The 24,289-nt window shown below is 38.9% G+C and overlaps 1 long non-coding RNA gene across 2 annotated transcripts in view; it reads right to left on the bottom strand.

The window, feature by feature from the left end:
* LOC308616622 overlaps positions 1–24,289 on the bottom strand; it is a 251,019-nt gene that overhangs the window by 114,314 nt on the left and 112,416 nt on the right. The window lies entirely within an intron of this gene.

The following is a 24,289-nucleotide window of genomic DNA, read 5'->3' as shown; positions in this document are numbered from 1 at the left end:
TTCACCAAACATTTGCTTTTCATCTCCATGTGAATTACCTTCCTCCCCTTTGAAGTCCCAGACCATTACCCCCAACATCCTCTTTTGTCTTTAGCTGTATTTAAGGTGAGGGTTTCAGCCATTTTGGTGAGTTACTCCCTGTTCCTGGGTCTCTCCCATGTATATATGTTATTAATCTTCTGTTTGATTTTCTCCTGCTAATCTGTCTCATGACAGTTTAATCCTTAGAAAGAAAATTTCTTCCTCCTCAACATACCTCAAGGGGAGGGCTCAGCCTCCACTGGAGCAGGAGCCCCATTCTATTCCAGTACCTGAAACGGTGCCAGGACCATTGGCATTCAGTAAATATTGAATAAATGAATGCATTACATAAAGTATTGGCATTCATAGACACAGATTAATAAACACAGAGTAAAAACATCCCCCAAGTAAAAAACACAAGGTTAAAATGAAGAGGTCAGTGAGGCAGGCACCAAACAGCCTATAATTGCTTCCTTTCTTTAAAAATGTCCCTTCATATGCATAAACAGTAAATTATTCTTCACATACAGAGCTGAATAATTCCAACTCCATTCATTCCAATTCTGTTAGTACTTCAGTCTCTAAAGGACAAAGTTTCTTGCTCAGTGTTGGCCAGATGGCTCAGGACACAGCTCTGAAGTCCATCTGATTGTCCAAAGTTTCTTTTGATAAACAGCATGATTGCAACTGACTGGAAAAGTAATTCCTTTTATCAGAAGATACTGGCAACAGGATCATTCTGGACCATAAAATTGCAAAAGGAAATGATAAGAGTGTCAGAAAATTTAATCAATAGGATGAGATCAGTTTTTATTGGGTTCCTTGGATAACCAGACAACACATAGCATATTCTGTGAATTAAGTCTATCCAAGCCCAAACACACAGTTTCACACACTGCACCACATTTCTTTCTGCTACACCCAAGGCATTTTCCTAATTAGCACAAATGAAGGGCATATGGTGGGAAGGAGAGAGACAGCAGGAACCAGGAGTTAGAGGTACCTATGGGGCAATCCAGGGGGAGACACGCAGTAGCAGATATGAAACTCTTAAGATCAGTAATGCTAACTGATTAGTAATGCTAATCATAGCTAACATGTATTGAACACTTGCTGGGCACTGTGCTATGACCTTCACCATGTGACCTCACTTAAGCCTTGCAACAGTCCTCTGAGTATGCTCTACATTAATCCCCATTTTACAGATAAGGAAATATAGGCATAGAGGGATGAAATAATTTGTTCACAACTAACAATTGTGAATTGGTGAGTTAAAGCTACCTGGTGCCTCTTTCAAAGAAAGAACAGATCTCACGGCAAACACTGTCTCATTATTTTAATCTGCTACAGGAAGAAAAATCTGTTCATTCATTAAGGAACCCACAGAAGCCCAGCCTGATAAATCAGAATCCCGCCTAGACAGTTTGTCCTCCTGAAACTGAGCAGGACCCAGGGGGGCTCCTGGGCATGGAAGCCTTTCAAACAGTTGCTAATCAGGGAACAGAGGGAATGCAGAGACAAGGGAGGACCAGCCAAGAAATAACAGTGCAGCCTTGGGGTAGGGTCCTGGTTCTGCCTCAAGTGATACACATAACAATATCTTTGAGCTCTTTATCAAACTAAAACGCCAACAGATGGAAGATGTTAGCATTCTTCATTCCAGAGAAGCTCAACAAGAGACCACCTGAGGCCAGATTAAAGGAGTGTAGGCCCTGCACACACACTGATCCTTATCAGCAGCCCTGCCCTTGAACCACTGCTATAAAACTCTTCACCAAATCCTCCCAGGTTGGGACACAAGTTTTTGAGGGGCAAGAGCCCGCTGTGTCCCTTTTGCCTGGCAAAACAATAAAGCTATTCTTTTCTACTTCACCCAAAACTTTGTCTCTGAGATTTGATTTGGTACTGGTTCACAGTGGACAATTTTCAGCCTCATTCCCACCATCATTTATATACCCCAGCAAATTTTCTTTCTCCAAATAACAAACATTGAGATTCTGAGCCAAAATAGACTTTGAGGCTTTGAGAAATCCCATAAGCCTTTTGTTAATGGAGGTAATATCTCCTCCTCTTTACACCCATGACACAAAATCTCTGGAATTACTAATGCTCATCTAAAACTTCCATGGTAACCCTGTCTAAGGTTCTTGCCTCCAAATGGTGCTCTCTCTTACCTTTTGAGTCCAGGTAATTCAATTCTGTTTGCCTCCCTTGTTCTCAGTTCCAAATTCTGCAGTTATTTCCTATACTGCCCCAGAAAAGGGAACTAATCTTATCTTGTCCAAGAAATATCAAAGATGTAGTTAGCCCTTTAGAATCTGATACCCTGCCATTTCTTTTTCTTTTTTTCTTTCTTTTTTTTTTTTTTTTTTTGCGGTACGCGGGCCTCTCACTGTTGTGGCCTCTCCCGTTGCGGGGCACAGGCTCCGGACGCGCAGGCTCAGCGTTCATGGCTCACGGGCCCAGCCGCTCTGCAGCATGTGGGATCTTCCCGGACCGGGGCACGAACCCACGTCCCCTACATCGGCAGGCGGACTCTCAACCACTGCGCCACCAGGGAAGCCCCCCCTGCCATTTCTTAATGATGATTTAGGACAGGGATCCCCAAACTATAGCTCACAGGTCAAATCTGGTTTTCTGCTTGTTTGTATAAGTACACTTCATTGGAACACAGCCACATTCATTTGTTCAGGTATTGTCTGTGGCTGCTTTTGTGCTAGAAGAGCAGCATTGAGTAGTTGCAAAAGACACTATATGGCCCACAAAGCTTAAAATATTTACTATCTGGGCCTTTATAGAAAAAGTGTTTTGACCCTTGGTCTGGGAGGTTAGATGGGGCACTCTATCACAAGTATGCTTTCTGCAAAATACATAAGACGTGAAAGACAGCAGCCTTAACATAAGAATATTTATTCTTTCCTAACCTAAAGTCTAGAGTCAGCCAGGTTCTAGTTGGTTCATAGATTCAACAATGACATCAGAGACCCAGGTTCTTTATACTTTTCCACTCCATTATCCTCAGCAGGTTGACTTACCAGTTCAGAGTTTTCAGATGGCTAAACAGCTACAAGCATCCTCACAGGACAGCATCCATAAAAGAAGGAAAGTAAAGGGCAAAGGAGACTTTGAATTTATTAAATTCTTTTTTTTATCATGAAAGCAAAGCTTTCCCAGAAAACGTCAGTAGAAATTCCCATATTTGGTTGTATGCATAGCCTTGGACCAATCACAAAAGAAACTGAGATTGCCATGATGAGCCTGGCGCCATGGCTGTCATGCCTGGTTGCATATCAGAATTACCTGCAGAGTAAACAGCAAATTAGAAAACACCAACATCTGTGCTCCATCTCAGACCAATTATGTCAAAAACTCTGAGACTGTTCCTAGCAGTGGCATTTTTCTGTAACTCCCAAGAAGATCCCAATAGGTAACCAGGAATGAGAACCACTAGTTAGACAAATCATGATTCATTTCCTGGAGCTAAGCATACTTCCACATGAACAAAAGCAGAGTTCATTTGTCTGGAAAGAAGATGGAACAACAGATGGTTTGGGGTAGGCAACCAATGGTGTTTGCCACAGTCATATACATGGACACTGAAGTAATTCAGATAGATGGTGGACTAATGGGGAAGAGAAGATGAGTAAGGATCCACCCAGAATCCTCAATAAATGGGGAGAAGTACTCAGAAAGTTTCTGGGCAACAACTCCAAGAAGAGTAGAGGGCCATGAACATCAGTGAAGGAGGAACACGCAGATGGAGATCACAGGGGATAGGGAATGTCACAAGAAGCAAGGAACACAGGAAAGAAAGGAGTGCTGAGGATATAATTGGTTCAGTATTAGGCACATTTAGGGTAAAATGTCTATGTTATTTCAACATTCAGGTGTCTAAAAAAAACACCCATCAGTCTAGAATTCAAAAAACCATTCTTTTTTTTTGCGGCACGTGGGCCTCTCACTGTTGTGGCCTCTCCCGTTGCGGAGCACGGGCTCGGGACACGCAGGCTCAGCAGCCATGGCTCACGGGCCCAGCCGCTCTGCGGAATGTGGGATCTTCCCGGACCAGGGCACGAACCCGTGTCCCCTGCATCGGCAGGCGGACTCTCAACCACTGCGCCACCAGGGAAGCCCCAAAAATCATTCTTTATAAGAGTTTTGAGAATGATAGGCAGGAGGCTACTAATAATTTCCCCAGGAAATAGGCATAAAATGAGTAAGTCTGGAGAAAACCCTATCTATGAGGATGGTGGAAATCATGAACCTGGGTGAGGTTGTTCTGTGAGATGTGTAGAATACAGAGAAACGCATACAACAAACATAAATCAAGTCTGCTGCCAACTGTTTTAATAGACTAGATGTTTAGAACTATCCTGAACTACTTCTGTTAAAGATAATAGAAATTTGTATGTTTTACTTGACATTTTAAGCCTCGATGCTAAAATGAAATCACAGTTTTCAACTAATAAGACAAAGACAATTACCAGGACAAATCCAGGTCTTCTAATTCCAGATCCCTTGGATTGAGTCCTCACTTAATCCAAAGACTGATTTGCACTTAACTGGTAACCACAGAACATGAGTAACCTTTTGGTCTCCAATGAAACACCCTGGGAAAATTGTTTTCCCTGCACTCATTTAAAAACAGTAACTGCTCTACATCATTTAAGATCTTTTGTCAAGGGAATTCAATTAGCATCAGCCTGAGGTCACCTCAGGACTTCTTAAACTTTTTCATCCTGTAAACTCCCCTGGGTTTTCCATGACTCATATCAACTGTCCACAGAAAAATAAATTCCATTTTCATTGTACAGATTCTGCAGTAGCTCTGGTCTCACCCTCAGTATCACATCAAATCTGAAAGGAGGAAGCACCCAAGGGGAGGCAGTAGGTAAAGAACGCCGGGTCACCCATAGTTCACTGCCTCTTCTCCAAATAGCTACTTGGAGCACTGGGCTACCGTCTCTGTGACTTCCTGAGAACAGCCCATGATCTCCCTATGGATCAACCAACTCCCAGTGTAGAAAACACTGGGAAAATACTGAACATCTACTTGGTGTAATGACAGACTGTAAGTTAAATAGAACCCAGGAATGCTAAAATAATAATTTGCCAAAGTTGCTAGATCAATAGCATTAAAATATCAGCTTAAATCAACAGGCAAATATTTGTTTGCTATTACTAGTAAAATTAAATACGTCACATTCATTAAACTATCATAAACTGAAAATGCCATTCATCAGCCTTTAGTTCAACAAATACTTGAGTGCCTACTATATGCATGTCATGTGCAAGGCCCAAGGTTAGTGGAACACAATTCCTGCTTTTCAGGAAATTTAAAAATCTAAAAATCTAAATAATACCTTTGTTAAAAAAATGTTAATATGATATTATAATTTGGCACAAAGGTGTCAGAGTAAGCCCCACATTCACTGTTAGAATTCAGATGTGCCTGGTATTCCACAGGCTTGATTTAATAGGCTGACCAGGAATCCAACCAAAGGAGCCTCTTGCTAAGACGGTGTCATGAAGACAGGATTAGGTAGGTAAGCCTGGCCTGGTAGAAATGCACTTGCTGTCAGAGGTGGGTAATTCTGACAGCCTTGTCAATCAATTGGAAGTTTCCTCTGCCCTTTGTGTAGAAGCAGAAACAGCTGTTTTCACTAACATCTATAGGTTATTGGACCAGACAGGACTACAGCTTGGTACTCTTTTCTCTAAGCGACAGGTCTATTAACACAACCAAATCTTAAGCAAATTCAGTCATTTAACAAATAGTTATTGAGAGCCTACAGTGTGGCAGAAACAGTCACAGGGTTGTGTGGCCTGACAAAAACCATGTAACAAATGAATAATGTACATAATCCATGAAGTAATCAAGCTGATATATTTTAAATTAATGAGGTCCTTATTGGAATGGAGTGTCCAATGGGTGACAACTTTTTAAAGGACATGTGAAGGCTAAACAAGATCCAGAGGAAAATGGTAAGGATGATTAATTAGGAAGGGAAATTAGGTTCTATGAGAAAAAGTTAAATTAATTCCAGCTTTAACTTGGAGAAGACTAAGGGCTTACTTGATTATTAACTTTATGATCAGGAGTGGTTTTATGCTTTTCTTTCCCTTAAAGACCTAGACATAAGAAAAATGGGATAAAATTAAAGCATTTATTTAGGCATTGTTTCAATCAATAAAAACACACAATACAGGCACTGCCTTGTTGCCTAACACAATAGGAGATTGCAGAAGCACAAAGATGAATTACAACATAGTCTCTGCCAGTAGAAGACATTTCATTTCGACATAAGAAAGAATTCCTTTGACCAACTAGGTGATAAAACTCAAGAACTGGCTGAAGGAACATATATAATATATAAATGCCTAGAGATTGTCAGGAATAATATTGACTGCTATTCAAGACTGTTATGATCGTTATGATCATAGATCTAGATGATTACTGAAGTTCCTTTCTAGCCTGTGATACTAAAACCTGTACCTTAGTTTTACAATCAACAGTTTCCTACAAGTGATGTTAGAAGTGACATATTTGCCCATTGATTAATATTATGATTTCATGGCAAATATTCTTATGTCCATTTTTTAACTGATTTAATTAAAAGCAACACCTAACTCCTTGGACTTAAGTGAAAACATCTGATAAATGATAAAGACAAATGATTAAGAATTTAAACTCTGACAAATGATTAAGAATTTAAACTCTATATCAAAATTATTGCCAATAAACAGATTATAGCTATAAAATGAGACATTCAGAATGTGATTATCAACTGTATTTTAATTTGGACTGTCAGATTGAATATGCAGTATTACAGACTAGAAATTGAACTATGAAAGCTTAATTAAGTCCTTTTCAAGAAATGTAATGAGTATATATAACCCTGAAGCACAGAGTCACACCTAGAACATTTGTTGTTTAACAAGAACACTAAAAAGAATAAAAATATTTGAAGCTGCCTTCTAGATATTTCTGCTTGGATATCCCACTAAATTTTCAAATTCAATGCATCAAGAAAAGCATGAGAGGGCTTCCCTGGTGGCACAGTGGTTGAGAGTCCGCCTGCCGATGCAGGGGACACGATGCAGGTGCCCCGGTCCAGGAAGATCCCACATGCCGCGGAGCGGTTGGGCCCGTGAGCCATGGCCGCTGAGCCTGTGCATCCGGAGCCTGTGCTCCGCAACGGGAGAGGCCACAACAGTGAGAGGCCCACATACCGCAAAAAAAAAAAAAGAAAAGAAAAGCGTGAGAAAGCGAGAGAGAGAGAGAGACTTCAACTCAAATCTGTACCTTGTACTCTTTATGTCTTTTTAATTATAGGTATCACCATCCTCTCAGAATAGAAATGCCAACCATCTTTGACTCCTCACTCTCCTTTGTCCCCCAGATTAATTAATTTAGCAATAATGTACTGGGCACTTATCATATGTCTGTCACCACATTAGAGGTTAGGAGTGCAAAAATATATGTCACTATATTTGCCCTCAAGTATATGGCCATGTAAACCAATTTTCAGTACCACATAATTAGATTGTTTTTGTTTTAATGTCACTGAGATCACTGTAGTTCACATGCAGTGTTATAAGACATAATACAGAGAAAGCTCCTGTACACTTTGCTTCATTTCCCCCAGTGGTAACACCTTACAAAACTATAGTGTATCAAACCAGGATATTTACATTGATCCAATCCTTTCACCTTATTCAGCTTTTCCCAGTTTTACTTGTACTTGTATGTGTGTGTGTGTGTGTGTGTGTGTGTGTGTGTTTAGTTCTACACAGTATCATCACTTCTGGAGGTTCCTATATCCACCACCACAGTCAAGATACTGAACAATTCCATCACTACAAGCGTTGTGTTGCCCTTTTACAATCACACCCACCCCTATTCGACTGATGTCTAGTCCCCATTTGGGTATCCTTAAAGACTCAGGGATCAGTCTGGCTTCCTTTTGTGAATGTCTCCCAATCCCCTTCCCTCCTCCACCCCGATTTATGCTATTACTCTTACTTTAGCTTTCACCATCATTTTGCTTCTATCATGAAGCTACTATGGTACTATAGTTTAAAAACTCCTTCTAACATATGTCTGTGGACATCAAATCCACTTCTGGTAAGTTTATGGAAATGCAGAAAGTGAGCTGCACATGAATGATGTTGCCAGTTCCAGACATTTTTCAAATACAAGGGCTCAAATGACAAAACTGCCAAGAGTGAGGTCAAGATGACCACTCATTACCTGGAAGATGTGACCAGACTATTTTTTAATAGTTTTCTCTTAACAATAATACAAATATAATCAGAAACCTTAGAACAAATAAATACAGGATGCAATGCAAAATTTATCCCTTGGTGATGAGCCAGTGAATGTGTTGATCTAGTCTGAAATTTATTAGGAAAGCTTGACATCTCCTGCCCTTTAAAAAAAATTTACATAGGGCTTCCCTGGTGGCACAGTGGTTGAGAGTCCGCCTGCCGATGCAGGGGACACGGGTTCATGCCCCGGTCCGGGAAGATCCCACATGCCACAGAGCGGCTGGGCCCGTGAGCCATGGCCGCTGGCCTGCGCATCCGGAGCCTGTGCTCTGCAATGGGAGAGGCCACAACAGTGAGAGGCCTGCGTACCGCAAAAAAAAAAAAAAAAAAATTACATAAATTATTCTCTAAATCAAGACCAAGTAAATGCCACTTTTTTTTTCTCTAATAAAATTAGTATTCTACTCTTATAGTGTACTGATAGCACTCAATGTATCTTCAATTTAAAGAAAAGGAGGGCTTCCCTGGTGGTGCAGTGGTTAAGAACCCGCCTGCCGATGCAGGGGACATGGGTTCGAGCCCTGGTCCGGGAAGATCCCACATGCCTCAGAGCAACTAAGCCCGTGCACCACAACTACTGAGACTGCACTCTAGGGCCCGTGAGCCACAACTACTGAGCCTGCATGCCACAACTACTGAAGCCTGCGCGCCTAGAGCCCGTGCTCCACAACAAGAGAAGCCACCGCAATGAGAAGCCTGCGCACTGCAACGAAGAGCAGCCCCCAATGGACACAACTAAAGAAAGTCCACATGCAGCAACAAAGACCCAATGCAGCCAAAAATCAATCAATAAATATGTATTTAAAAAAATAAAGAAAGGAAGAAGGAAAAGGAAAAAGGAACAATGTCATACTAACCCTTTAATGTATATAAAATAAATACCATAAAAGGTTAAAGGTTAAAAGGTTAAAGTAGGATTACTTGGTCTCCTCTCCTCTGAACACACAATCATTAGGAGCTGATCACTGGGACTGTCTCTGAGGTTCTCATATAAACTAAACTTTTATTTGTTTTTATTTCCTGAGGTAAAGCAAATATTCTTTACTTTTTGAAAGAAATTCAGAAACATTGAGGTCATGATTTTTATTAAGTCCTAAAATTATAGCCATTATCTCAATTGCATCTTTCGATAGACCTTTAATCAGTTTTTAATCTCACTAACCACAAGTTCCAGGCATGGTAATCAAAATTTCCCTCTAACTTATTGGACCTGAGAGGAGTATAATCTTTTGGAAATTCCAATATAGGCTTAGGTGAACACAGAGATTTCTTTGGAGCCAAATTTTATTTTAGCCCTCTTTTCTGATTAGAAATGAAAATAAAAACTATTTAACCAGTAGGTGTATCAAAGAAATGAATGGCTAGCTGTGCCTTCAAGGGGAAGTACTGCCAGCTAGGCAGGACCCTCATAAACTAATGATAGGCTCAGTTCAGCCATAACGGATAAGAGTTACTAATAAAATTGATTTATATAAATGTTTCAACTTTTGTACTTTTCTCCTTCTTTAATACTGAAGAAAGTCAGAAGGAGGAACTTTAAAAGGAGACTGGAGGAAGGGAAAAAGAAGCTCACTGGAGGGAAGTCAGAGGGTGGAAAGGAGCCATGGCAGGGAAGTGCAATAAAAATTCTTGATGGATCTATGTCATGTATTAGAGTGTAATAAGAAAATAAATTAAAAAGGAAAGAAAGGAGAGAGCCTTCAAAAGTCTGCCAATGCTTCAATAACAATAAAAATAATGCTAATATAAATAGCTCCCATCTGATTTGTGTTTGGAACTTACAGTGCACTTTCACCCACACACATTTTCTTTCCTAATCCTCACAATAACTCTTTGAGTTAAAAAAAAATTACTTAGTTTTATACCACCTAATACTGCAGCATTCAATTGTAGGAATGGCATACCTTTTCTTAGTCGCCCTCTGCATAGAATCTACATTCTCTATCTTTAAACACGCAAGTAGAGTGGTGGATTCAATCATTCACAGTGTGAACAAGATCTGCCAAAACTGTATTGATCTGACAAGATTATGGAATGTTGATTCCTGTGTGTACCTGACCCTACTTCTCAGTGCTCATGTCATGTACCACGCTCTAGAAGCTACTTCTTTACTTAATGTGACTTCTGATGATATGGCCAGTGTAAGACATTCTCTCTTAATGACAAATTTGATAGAATTAAAAGGCAACTCTAGGGGCTTCTCTATGAATATGACAATTCTGTAGTGTTATCTGACAAATCTTTAATTTTTAATTTAATTAGACCTAGTTAAATCCATGTGAACTGAACAGCTGCAATTTAACTGGAAAATTCTTGCCAATTTCTTCATCCTATTCGTGAAACTTAAGCCTTCAAACAATGATTGGTGGGTCAGAAATGAAAGATAACAGTTTCTAATAGAGTTGCATTTACAAAAATATTTCACATTTTTTGTTAGTTTGTCATCCAGTACACATTTAGTCTAAAATAAAGGAGAAGCCATGAATATTATTATTGTGGCCTGGGTCCTGGCCACATGAGACATATATGGCCTCAGACAGAGCACACTGAGTCAGCACTGTGGTCTAGAATAAGGAGGAATTAGCCCTAGATTGGAGCTCATGTCCATGGAGTAGACTCACATGGACCAAACAGCTAATGGAGTTGAGTTATCAGTGTCTAGGGGCTCAGCCAATTATTTCCCAACTGAGGAGCTTTTTAGAATACAGATTCACAGACCATTCCCTGGATCTCTTTCACCCATATTCCTTGGTATACTTATGTATCTGAATTTTTCAAAAGTTTCCCAGGTGACTGGATGATCAGTAAGTTTTGGGAAACAGAGGGCTAAACTAAAATTATTCTAAGTGGGCATAAAAAAGGGGAGAGGAGTTCTCCATCTGCTCACAGACAGAAAAAGCCTCCTTAAACTACTTCTCCAGCATCCAGCGCTGCTAACTAGAAGTCTGATTACAATTTGACTCTTACTCCTTTCTTGGCCATCTGTTTGTGTGATTGATTGATTGGTTTTCTCTCTGAAAGCTTTAAACTTTGGAAACCAGAAACTTCATTAGGATGTAGCTCTTTAAGGGCATTCTATCAATCTGAAGACCCCAAATCTTTGGCTCAAGGGAAATTCCTCTAGCTCCTTTTCATCACTTCCATTTCCTATGTTCTCTTTTCCTGAAACTCCTGTTTTATGGGTGTTTAATATCAAGGATTAAAATGCTTGTGTTTTGGGCCTCCCTGGTGGCGCAGTGGTTGAGAGTCCGCCTGCCGATGCAGGGGATACGGGTTCGTGCCCCGGTCTGGGAGGATCCCATATGCCGCGGAGCGGCTGGGCCCGTGAGCCGTGGCCGCTGGGCCTGCGCGTCCGGAGCCTGTGCTCCGCAACGGGAGAGGCCACAACAGTGAGAGGCCCGCATACCACAAAAAGAAAAAAAAAAAAAAAAAAAAAAAAAAAAAAAAAATGCTTGTGTTTTAATTTTTAACTCATTTTTTCCTATACCTTTCTCTTTTTTTCTCCAAATTTTAGAATATTTTATTGTCCAGAACACTAATTCAGCCTTCAGCAATGTTCATTGTTTTTCAACCCTTGCATTTGATTTTTTTCCCTACTTTGCCAATGAGATTTTTAATTTCTAGAACCAATTTGTGTTTTCTAATTACTCATCTTCATAAGAGTCTTTTCCTCCCCCTCTCTCTCCTCTCCTCATCTTCCTCCTTCTTTGCTTTCCTTTTAATTGGTAACAGCCACTTGACTTTCTCTAAAGATATTTTTTTATGTGTTTCTTATTAAGTTTTCATCCATTTCTTGAATTATTTCTCTTATAACCTTAGATCTGTGGTTCTGTTACTTCATCTTGTTCCTTCTATTGTTTTCCATCAACTACCTGGTGATAGGTGGCTGTCCATTAATAGCTGGCATGGGTTACTTCTGCAGTGATACAGTTCCAATGTTCCAGCAGGCCTCAACTTTGACTGAAAAGACTGCTTTTAGTTTTTACATAAATTGTTAGGGTGGGTCAAGCAGACAACACCCCTTCAGGCTCCCTGGGCATGAGCGGGCAGGCAGGCTGGGTACCCATCTGCTCTACACCTTGCCAACTTAGGAAGAGGTGTACATTGGCAGAGAAGCACTTCAGAGCCTGAAACTCCTGGCAGAGCAGTCTGTTCCCTTTTTTCCCTCTGTGCCTGTGTGCGTCTCATGTCACCACATGATCTGCTCTCCTTCTCACTCAGACCCCTAAAGGCTTTATTTTGATAATACTTTTCAGACTTACCCTGACACTGAATTTCACTTGTGCCTGTCATTTAGTTTAGTGGGGGAAGTGAAAGGACTGACTGTTCTGCTGCTCAGGTTTAGCTCCTGTTTAATTACTCAGAGGGCTATTCCTTCACCTCCCTCTCCTCTATATTAGGTCACTCTCAACTTGGAGGATCTCAGGATTGCATTCTCTCTAATTCACAAAAATTTTCAAAATTTTCTGCCTTGCTGATGACATTCTTCCTCCTTTTCCAACATTGCTCTGAAATATATACATATATTATATACATATATACACATTCAGCCACATAAGAGATTCAGGACAAGAGGAAATTTAGATATGTTGTCAGTCTAATCTCTTACAATAACTTCTCTTAGATTTCTCCCATATTAAACCACTGATACATTTGACCCCAGGCACAAACACAAACATTAAACCACACCTTTCCTAAAATACATAAGAAACCAGTGAGTAAAAAAGCCACAAAACTCAAAGGCTAATGACATCTGTTTCTTCATGAAAGCATAAATGGAGGAATTATATTTTATATTTGACCATTCCTTTTTTTATTTTCTTTTTCAACGAAAGAAGTTCTGACAAGGTATCTTCTTTGGTAAAGAGGAGCACTGCTAGAGTTGATAAAGCATACCGTTCGACTACATATAATAGTTTCTATCATTTTCAAAATATTTAGTCCCAGAGAAATGTAAAGTGAACCCATCATCATGGCCTATTGTGTCATATAAGTTTATAATAAGAATGATGCCTGCAAGGTACTGTGAAAACCTACATTAATAATTCTCAATCTCTTGGATGGTTATCAACCATCTGAATTTACTAGTTACACAAGGAAACTGTTTCTTGCCAAAACACAGAACCACTGGCAGAGGGTTACAACCTCCTATTAACCTGTATACATGCTTCCCTTAGAGACTGAATTTTGAAATCACATAATTTGATATTTGTAAATATCACTCAGGTACGTGCTATCTCCCATCTGCCCATAGTGAAGAATCAGGAATCACTCATAAGTCACACACCAATTCTGTGTTCACCACAACATTAATCATAAATGTATATATATATTTACACACACACACCATCCAGTTGTGATGTAAACTCAAAACTAAGGGCTTCAGAATCTCCTTATCCTATTTCCAATTCACATCTAGATGGTAAATAGGACGCAAAAAGTGACCTGTAACAAGAACTTGCCTGTCACATATTCATGCATTCAATTTGGTCTTGAGTTGATGGGAGATGATGTTCTACATGGACAAAAATATAAAGGGAGAAAAGCAAAGAGCTTTGATATTAAATGGTAAGTTGTCCAGACTGCCCAGAGCAGCAAACTATAAAATTAACCAATGAGCCAAAAGGCCATGAAGGTAAGTTTAAAGCATTTCTAAACACCAGGAGATGGAAATAGAGCTGTAATGGTAGTGCCAAAAGTTGTGATTATCTTTTCCCTGTGAACTTAGAGACATTTTCAAATCAGCCATGTCACACTAGGCTACCCCCCAAATTATAAATTAATAGCAAGCCACTACTATGGTAGAAAAGAAAGAATCTGAAGAAAGCAAATGCTCATGCTAGCAGAAGATCCTACAGTATATATGCAATGGAAGAAAAACCTGCCTTGGGTCCCAAAAAGCCAGGGATCTGACAGTATTAAAATGATACATAAGGGACTTCCCTGGTAGCACAGTGGTTAAGAATCCATCTGACAGTGCAGGGGACACAGGTTCGAGCCCTGGTCTGGGAAGATCCCACATGCCACGGAGCAGCTAAGCCCATGCGCCGCAACTACTGAGACTGCGCTTTAGAGCCCACGAACCACAACTCCTGAGCCCAAGTGCCACAACTACTGAAGCCCAGGCACCTAGAGCCTGTACTATGCAACAAGAGAAGCCACTGTAATGAGAAGGCCGCGCACCGCAACGAAGAGTAGCCCCTGCTCACCACAACTAGAGAAAGCCCGCATGCAGCAACAAAGACCCAATGCAGCCAAAAATAAATAAATAAATAAAGTTAAAATCATATGCAAAGACAACTTCATTTTGATGGCCTAAGTTGAAAAGATTTCCAGTTAAGACCGTGTGTCATGTTATGTTGAGTTTGGAAAAAGAAATAATTATATTACGATATTTTATTTGTGTACAGAAATGTATTGGACAGATGAATCTAAAAATATGTGAGGCGTTTCAGGCAGGAAAGTCTGGGGAATAAAGCACCTGTGCTGTATTAGCTTTCTGGAGCTGCCTTTCCTCTATACCTGTGTCCAAATTTTTCCTCCTCTTATAAGGGCACCAGTCATATTGGATCAGGGCCCACCCTAATGGCCTTAGTTTAACTTAATTACCTCTGTAAGACTCTATCTTTATTTTTTTTTATTTTTTTAAAATTTATTTATTTAGTTAGTTATTTTTGGCTGCATTGGGTCTTTGTTGCTGCGCACGGGCTTTCTCTAGTTGCGGCGAGCAGGGGCTACTCTTCATTGCAGTGAGCAGGCTTCTCATTGCTGTGGCTTCTCTTGCTGCAAAGCACAGGCTCTAGGTGTGCGGGCTTCAGTAGTTGTGGCACGCGGGCTCAGTAGTTGTGGCGCACAGGCTTAGTTGCTCTGCGGCATGTGGGATCTTCCTGGACCAGGGATCGAACCCGTGTCCCCTGCACTGGCAGGCAGATTGTTAACCACTGCGCCACCAGGGAAGTCCCGTGACTCCATCTTTAAATACGGTCCCATTCTGCCCATTCTGAGGTACTGACAGTTAGGACTCCAACATATGTATTTTTGAGAGGACACAATTCAGCCCATAACACATGCTATCTATTTTTGCTAGGTTTTTCTGTAAAGAGAGCAGCAGTGAATGGGTGAGGGCAGGGGGGCGGTGGCGGGGAGACTTACCACTGAATTCTAAATAAATAAGTTCACCAGAGCCCACACAACTGAATTAAATGTCAAGCAAGAGCCCACACTCGATGAAAGAAAAAATTCTACATATTCTTGACAAGAAAAAAAGCAGTGGCAACTTGAAGGAGACACACTCGTTCTTGCATGTGGGCCTTATTAATTCATATTAACAATAATAGTATACAAAGGTATAGACTCATCAACAAATTAGAGAAACATTATTAATTGCAAAGTGAACAGATAATCTAGGATCATTTAGGATGAGATCAAAGTTAATTACGTATGAAGCTCCTTTACTGGAAAATATGATAAAGTATTTGTGGTATTATTATGATTGGGATATCAAATCAATAATATTGTCTATACTATCTTTTTTCCAGTTTTCTGGTTTCTATATAGCAGTTGATTTTCATTATTAGGATCAGATTGTTGATTGAGGTGTTTGGCTTCTTTTTTCAGTTTTTTTTTTTTTTAGAATATCATTAATAGCATATGAGTAGGAATATGAGTAACGTGAAATTTCCTGGCATTTTGACTCTTACTGAAAAATCAGGCAGATCAATAAAAAACTACAGCAAATTCACTTCAGTAGGGTTTTTGACTTTAGCTTTATACTCTCCCCTCCAGACCTCATCAGCTGTCTGGAAATGCGACCAAGCAGTCTAGGTTTAAAGAAGTCAAAAGCACTGATGTTTCTTGGCAAACACATATTCCTCCTTTCTGAATCTCAATCACAGCTCTAAAACTCTATGGGGTGATGCTGGGACCTGCTTGGTTTACCTTGGGATGTGACCCGTTTTAGCTCTTGTGCTGGTGACTCACTGAACACATCTCTTTTATTAATCCTTGTATCTACTGCTATCAATCAACACTGGGGCTGAAACAGCTTTCCCAAATGTCAGAAATAAACACACTGTTTTCCTGTAAGCTCAAGGGAAAAAAAGAGATGAGGGCATTGGACATATAAAACCATATGCTATATATATTTGGCTTAGAAAGCTACAGTTTTTAAAATCTGTATTTTAAAAGTTGGGAACCTATTTAATTTTCCCTACTCAGATTCTAGGGGACATGATTTGTCTATCTTAGCTTTTTTCAGTTTTCTGATATCTATATGAGATTGATTCTCATTATTAGGACAAGATTGTTGGTTAAAGCATTTGTATTTTGTTTCTGTTTTTTGCTTGTGTGGTTTTTTAATTCATTTATTTGGAGGAGTTTCATTTTCCATTCATTGGTTTTTCCTGGACAGCCCTCTGTCTCTGCTTGCCATAGTTCATAACTATGGTTACTTCGAATCTTCTCTTCTCAAAAACAAAGCAAAACCTTTTATCCAAATGAACTGTTTATCCTAAATATTGTTTCCAAACACCGTTTTGTTACAGAGCTCAAAACAAAAGTACCAGTAAACACTGTATGTCTGGAAAAAAAAAAGGATAGGATGTGGGGACTCAGCCTCTCCAACACAGAGGCAAAATATGAACACACTTGATAATGAAACCTTTCTTTTAATACAAATCATAGAAAAATCTTCACACATGTGCTCAGAGACATATAAAAATATTTATGAAGTATTGTTTGAAGTAGCAATAAATAAGGAAACTATGTGTGTTAATGGAGGATTAGTGAATAAACTATGAAATATCAAATCAATAGAATACTATGTGGCAGTTAAAGGAATGAGGTGGACCTGTATGTATGTAGCAGACATTTATCAGGTCTCTATATTTTGTTTTGCTTTTGGCCATTCAGCCTGCAGACCCATTTCTTTCTTTCTTTTTTTAAATTTTCTAATTGTACTTTTGTTTGAGTTGAGAGGCATTTATTTATTTATTTATTTATTTATTTATTTATTTATTTTTAATGGCTGTGCTGCACAGCACATGGGATCCTAGCTCCCCAACCAGGGATCGAACCCGCACCCCCTGCATTGGAAGTGTAGAGTCCTAACCACTGGACTGACAGGGAAGTCCCCCCATTTCTTATTTGAAGGGAATTCTCCTTTCACAAGATAGGAACACTTGGTAGACTTAACATATGACTTGCCCATCTCCTTTATGTGCCCCTGGGTGGGCCCACAAAAATATTCTTTATGCCAAAGATTTTGGATATTTGGTGAAGGAGATATCAGCATCTAGAACATTTAGAAACAAGAATCAGAACAGTGCCTGATGCATAATAAGTGCTCAGTAAGTGTTATCTATTCCTATTATCCATCTACTCGGAAATCTACAGCATTAACTGGGAATGTGAAACAAACTTTTGTATCAATTCTACTGTACTCTGGCTCTGAGCTAACACTAATTCCTGAGGACCCAGAATATCATTCTAGACTACTGGTCAGAGAGAGGGTATATGGATTCAGATTAAAATGGAATGTTGACAGCCTCAAAGTGGGTTTAGGAGGACCCTGAATTACAAACAAATACAAACTCAGGAGCTGAAGAATGGATATCCTTAATCATAGAGCTCCCCATGATAGCTTCCTGATTCACAGAGTAAAGAATAAAGGACTAAGTAACAAATGAAATACTCTGGAACACGTATCCCTACCACAATATTCAACCAAAAGCCATACTGCAATTCTGAGGACTAGCCAATGTGGTAATACCAGTGAAGATTTGAAATGAATGGGTGGTGGCTTCTATTCTACTACCATTTAATTCTCCAGTTTGGTTGGTTGAAGAAAGATGGATGGATACTGGAGAGTAACAGTGGGTGAACATAATCCATCAAGTAAGGCTGTTCCCAGAAGCACTCCATTATCAAACAGAAGTAGATTTAAGGATGAGGTTTGAGCAGTTCTGAAAATCCAAGTAAACTGAAAAGGACATTGCTTATACTTATTTCGGTCCAACTGCAAAGCCACTCTATTGCTGAGAGGATCTGGGAAGCATTTGCCATCAGACTGTGACTGCCCTGGTCCATCTGGCAAAACCATTCCTCTCAAGAGATGGAGACATCACATATCCCTGGACTGGTGCCACTGTGCACTGAGTTTATTTAAAGCCCCCTTCTTCTGGGTCTGGGATTACCAAGACACCATGATTCCCAAGTTGTTTAACTTTAGGAAAAGAACAAACTGATAATATAACTTTTATTCCTGAAATCATTGTATTTTTCCCATGGTTTCTAACCATGATAAAGCTTCTCAAGAATGTTTGTCTACAGAGAAGGACTGCGTTGATCATGCTCTCACATATACACCCACTCCACACAATAGTTATATTTTCCATTGTTAATAAATAAATCATCATTCTGTGTCTACCTCAGTCATGCAAGTAGTTTGGTAAGCATGAGTCATATTCTCGGGGCCTGGTCACTCCTGGGAAATACAAGTCATTGGAACTTTAAAAGATGACCAAATTTAGCTGGCCTCTCTTTTGGATGACACTGCATGCAGGAGCACATGTCCATTCCAAGCATTTTGAATTTCCTTCATCTCATTTAGCTGCTGCTAAGTACCTGCACTTCCATTTTTATTCCTCCACCCTTACTGCATGGTAATTCGATGTCCAGTTACTCTTCTACTCCAAGGTCTTCACTGAAGGTTCTAGAAGGGTTTTCTGGGAACCCACGGTTTTAATGATATTGTTGTGGCTGTTGGAGATTATGGTCACATGATAAAACTAGGCCAGGCCCCAATTTTTCCTTCTCTATCCAACTGTGTCTAGAAACAATTAATACTTGATGTTCGTATAACTGAAAAACTGGCTTCTTTATAGGTCCGTGGGATTTTTTTCCCCCAGAGATGCATATGCTTATCGATGCCTCTCCAAGAACTCTCTGCATTTGCCTGTTGCCCAAACTTGTTGCCAAAGCCAGTACTCTTTACTTCCTGAGTCTTACTTAAACACATTAATCTGGATTAAAAAAAAAGCAGTTTTCTGCTGACCTGTCAAAAAATCAACTCCACAAATGATTAAACTTTTCTTAAGTCTTCTTCCAAACAAGTACTGGATTGCCCAGAGATTTATCTTGGCAAAAGGAACACTGCAAACCTAGGGCATGATGGGTAAAAATCCCATCATTAATCCTCAAAGAGGTGACTGAGTTTGCTTGGTATTCACCTTTGGCCTTTGGCCAGATATGTAGAAACTTTTTCTTAGTGACAAAATAGAACTAAGGATATTCAGGAGAGAAAGGGAGAAATGGAGGGAAGAGAGGAGACGGAAAGGATAATAGAAACATGTAAATAAGAAATGTGTTCCTTTGGGCTTATGCGTCAGAGTAGTGTGTTATACTCAAAAATCCCAAATATAGGTTGAAATTTTATATTGTATTATTTTTGTAATTGGCTTATTAAGAGTAAGTTCCCAAAATGGACCTATTACATGTCACCATTTAACAATGGAAGAGCACAGAACTTTAAAAAATTGTTTTCAAAATAACTGATTCTCTAACTCATGAGTTAGCAACTGAATCATTATAGAATAAATGGCTCACCTAAAAAAAAATGTGTTAGAGTTTCATAAAAAGTTAGTATTTTTGAACTATTTTAAAACTAAGTAGGTTGTATCACCTAAAATTAAGTTTAGCATTTGGTAAAGTCACTTTCCTCAAAGCTCTAAGGATCTTATGTTAGAGCAGTTAGTAAACAATCACATTCCTTTTTTTTTGTGGTTTGATCTGCTTAGTTGATGCCCCATTTAAAGAATATGCTTCAATTAACTAATTGCTTTTATGTGGGACGCCCTATAATATAGTGGATACAACTGTGTTTGTACTTATATGCCTGAAGTAAAATTAATTAACATATAGGATGTTTTAGTTTTTCAGGCCTCCTCAACAGGAAAAATTTATCCTAAATCAATGAACTAGAAATTTAAAATAACACGCGTACACTTATATTAATATAAAACAATAATGATGATGGCATTTACATCTTTAGAAGCCATCTAGCTCAATTTATAGATAAGGGCACTGAGGTCAAGAGAATTATAAATTAGATGACATCTGGCTTCAAAATAGTAAAAATATTTTTGTCCTCTTCTTTTAAAAATCACTCTCAAAAAGCATAGGTAACAAAAAACAGAAACAAAACTTTGACTTCAGTACGACTGAGGCTCTCTATAACCCTGAACCAAATAGTATATGAAAGCTGAGAGCGAATGGAGAAATGGTAAATGGCTTAGCAGGCAGCAGGAAGATTAAGTCTACGACAGTAATATACAAATGAGAAGCAAAAGCCATTTCTAACCTAGAATCCTGGAAAGTCTTAGGAAATGGAGGTAGTAGTTGTTAAGGAAGCCAGTTGGAAAATCTCTACGAGGAGCAGTGAGAAGTTCAGGTCCCCACCTCCATAATCAGGCAACATACCTCTTCCACCTCCAACAAAAACTGAACCAGAGGGCCCTAGATTGGGACACCAAGCACAGAGCAGGGTGAGATGTGGTACCTTGCTGAAGACTGGAGGATTACATTTTATCAGCATAATAAACAGTGAAACCCCCAAGCCCCTCTGTTTGCCCACATTTAGTATGCTAAAAGCCATCATTATACCCTCCAGGCAGGAAGCTGGAAGATCCTCTTTCTGAGAAGAATTGTTCCAGAAAAAAAATCAACAGAATCTCACATCCGGAGGGAAAATCCTGCTGACCATCTTGATGGTATCCACCAATCAGTAAGACCCAGCCAAATACACCAATTCCAATCAGTATTTTACTGCTTCTCTCATAAATATAAACATAGTCAAGACTGATTAGACATTTGAGATATGTGAAAGATAGAGATCAGATCTGCCTTGCTGGGCTTTATGATAATCATATGAGTTTGTAAATTCACAATGTCTGGCACTATGAAGGTGCCTGCAATGCATCCATAAGATTCTCAAATAATACTGAATTCAAGTGTACATTTCTTCCCCTCCCAAAATAACCAAATATGCATATTCATAGTATACCTTTAAAGGTAAATGGAGCATTTTGTTGTGTTGCTATTGTTCTTGTTGTGATTTTTGTTTTTAAATAAAGTGGAAGGACTATGTCCTCAGCAGTTTCAAGAAGGATATTTGGAGCATGGATACTATAAAAATTGGAAAATTCCTTGTCTGAAATGCACATTCATGGAGAGTCACACATCTAGCTACACAAAGAACAAGCATCCATGTCTACCTGGAGGTTCTGGAAAGGGATCTTTCATACTACAATTAAAGAAATCGAAAGCACAGTGATAGTTTTTCTAGACAGGATGTCTGATCACCAATGTAAATGGCAAAATACATAAGATTAATGTTAATCTGAAGCTCTTTCTCCTCTCTCTTACCAACCCCATCAGTTGGAACAGTCCCACACCTGTCACAGGATCTTTGCTGTGGATCCTTGTGTGACTCCTCATCATGCATCCCTCTTCCTTGAGTAATGGGCCTGGGTGGTACTTCTTACCAACTCTCAGACTAAGTGGTTCACATGGAACCAACTCCATCCTCCCATCCTCAAGTCTAGAGGTGGACACTTGATCCTTGAGGACAGTCAGAACATCATCCACCTACTCCCAAACACAGTAATCAGTTAAGCAAAGAGAATATGTCCACATCAGAAAGTTCCAGGCCTTTGACCATGGGCACAGGGTGAGAATTCTTTCCTTTCTGCATCATGAAAGATGTAAGTCTGAGCTGCTACGGGACAGCTCAAAGAGAAAGCCTGAGAGGGAAGCCAACTTCCAGAGGGATGCGAAACCAAGATTAAAAGGGTGATTTGGTTCTGATTACATCAATACACTGGATCTAGCAGTACTAAAACAAGAAATACCCTGGACTTTTCATGTATATGGGCCAATAAGTTCCCTCTCTAGCTTAAGCCAATTTGGATTGGGTTTCCTATCACTTGAACTAAAAAACCCTAATACAATCCTGAATTTGTATGTAAGTATATTCAAGATAAAACTTTATGGTATAATCTTGTCTCCTCCCTTAGACTGTATAAGCTAAACTCCCCCACAGATCACATATAGTCTTCCAGCACAAATATCTATCATATTAATAATAGAAGCCTAAAAGTTATTTTTAAGTTTCCAACATCTAGTATACTTAATAAGGAGTGCAAAATGCTCAATAAATGTTTATTGAATGATTTGAAAATGACAGGCTGAATAAATGAATGAATAATGTACATCCCTGACCTTGTCTAACATTAATGCATGCAGTATAGATTCTCTATATAGATAATCATTAATCCTAATTTAATGATTTCCAAGAATCGTTGGAAGCTCCCAATCTCCTTCAGTGGAAAGAAAAATATGAAATTAGCTTTATCTAATGCAAACAGAATGTGCCTACAAAATTCTTAGTGCTTGGTTAGAAATTAAAAAAAAACAAGTTAAACTGGCATGGTTCTTGTCAACTAGAAACTCATCAGCTATTATGGATAATGTATGGAGAGAACTCTAAAGGAAATACGAATCTACAACTGTATGTATACAGTTAAGACACTTACTTTCTTAAAAAATCCTCACATTATACTGATCCCTTTATAGTCCTGGGAATTTTCCTCTAAATATACACTAATCTGTTTGTACAATAACAATAATTAATTAAAGTCATTTATTAAGCAATTACCTTGTGCCATACATTGTGAGAAATTCTTTATATACATTACTATTTCTTGAACTCCTCATACCAATTGTACTTAAGATAATTTATCTGAAAGTTCAAATACTATAAGCATTCAAATAACTAATTTATTCTTAAAAAAAGGTTTTTCATGATTGTCCATTTTTAGTTACACTGTAATAACAGAGGAGCATTTTGCTACAATATTCTGTGCTAAGAGATGGTGTGACCTCCAAGGCTGCAAATGACAGGAAGGTGATGACAAAATGGGCAAGGCAGTGAGGATTACAAAGGATGGTTAGAAAATGATTCTGATAAGGGTCTTTGATGTTGTGAAAATTTCATAAATCCCATGGAACAAAATGTATTCATTGGTAAACAGAAGTTACTCCAAATGCATAGTATGGGAGAGAACCTTGAAAATGAAGGAAGGCACAAGCAAGCAGAGCCCCTGCCTGATCTTTTCCAAAGACCTACTGTATCATCCTCTCCTGTGGCTGCTATAGAAAAAGCAAATCCTGATGGTTAGTGATCTTACAAAACCTCTTTCTGCAGATTAGGAACAAATTTCATGTTTTTAAGATAAATTTTGTGCTTAAAAAAATTACCAGACTTTTTTTAGCCATTTTTTTAAGGAAATAAGTATGGCTTATAAAGTCTGATTTTGCAGTAAAAATTTGGTGGGCAAAATATATAATTATATATAACAACATTTACATCATTAAATATTTATATTTTATGTGATACATATTTTCCTTTCACAGGTAAACAAATATTCTCATTCAAAACATCCACAGATACACAACGAATTCTTTAAGTAATTTGCATGGCATTCAAGTCATAAAAAGATTCTGTAAGACATCTATGCATATTAAATTTGTTCATTTCTTATCATACTTGACATCTCATATTATATACCAAAACTGTCAGACTAAAATGCCTTTTGTAAATCACTGTGCTCTTTTGGAGTTAAGATACCTAAAGTAAGAAATATTAATCTGGAATGGGTCAGGTCCTGACAGTCTAAGTAAATGATCTTTTACTGTAGGTATCAGTATCCACACTTTATTGATGGGGAAAGTGGGGCTCAGAGAAGTTAAGTAATTTTTCCAAGGTCAAAGTGAGCCAAGATTCAAATCCTTATCTCCCTGATTCCAAAGCCCATGCTCTTAACCAGTGTGACTCAAAGAGTAATGACCAAAGGAAATGCAGTATGATTGGTCTGGCATA

The sequence above is a fragment of the Mesoplodon bidens genome, assembly GCF_964165515.1.
Source record: "Mesoplodon bidens genome assembly, chromosome: 4".
NCBI classification, from domain to species: domain Eukaryota; kingdom Metazoa; phylum Chordata; class Mammalia; order Artiodactyla; family Ziphiidae; genus Mesoplodon; species Mesoplodon bidens.
The sequence above is the reverse complement of the archived record's forward strand: the minus strand, read 5'-3'. Positions and strand labels throughout refer to the sequence as shown.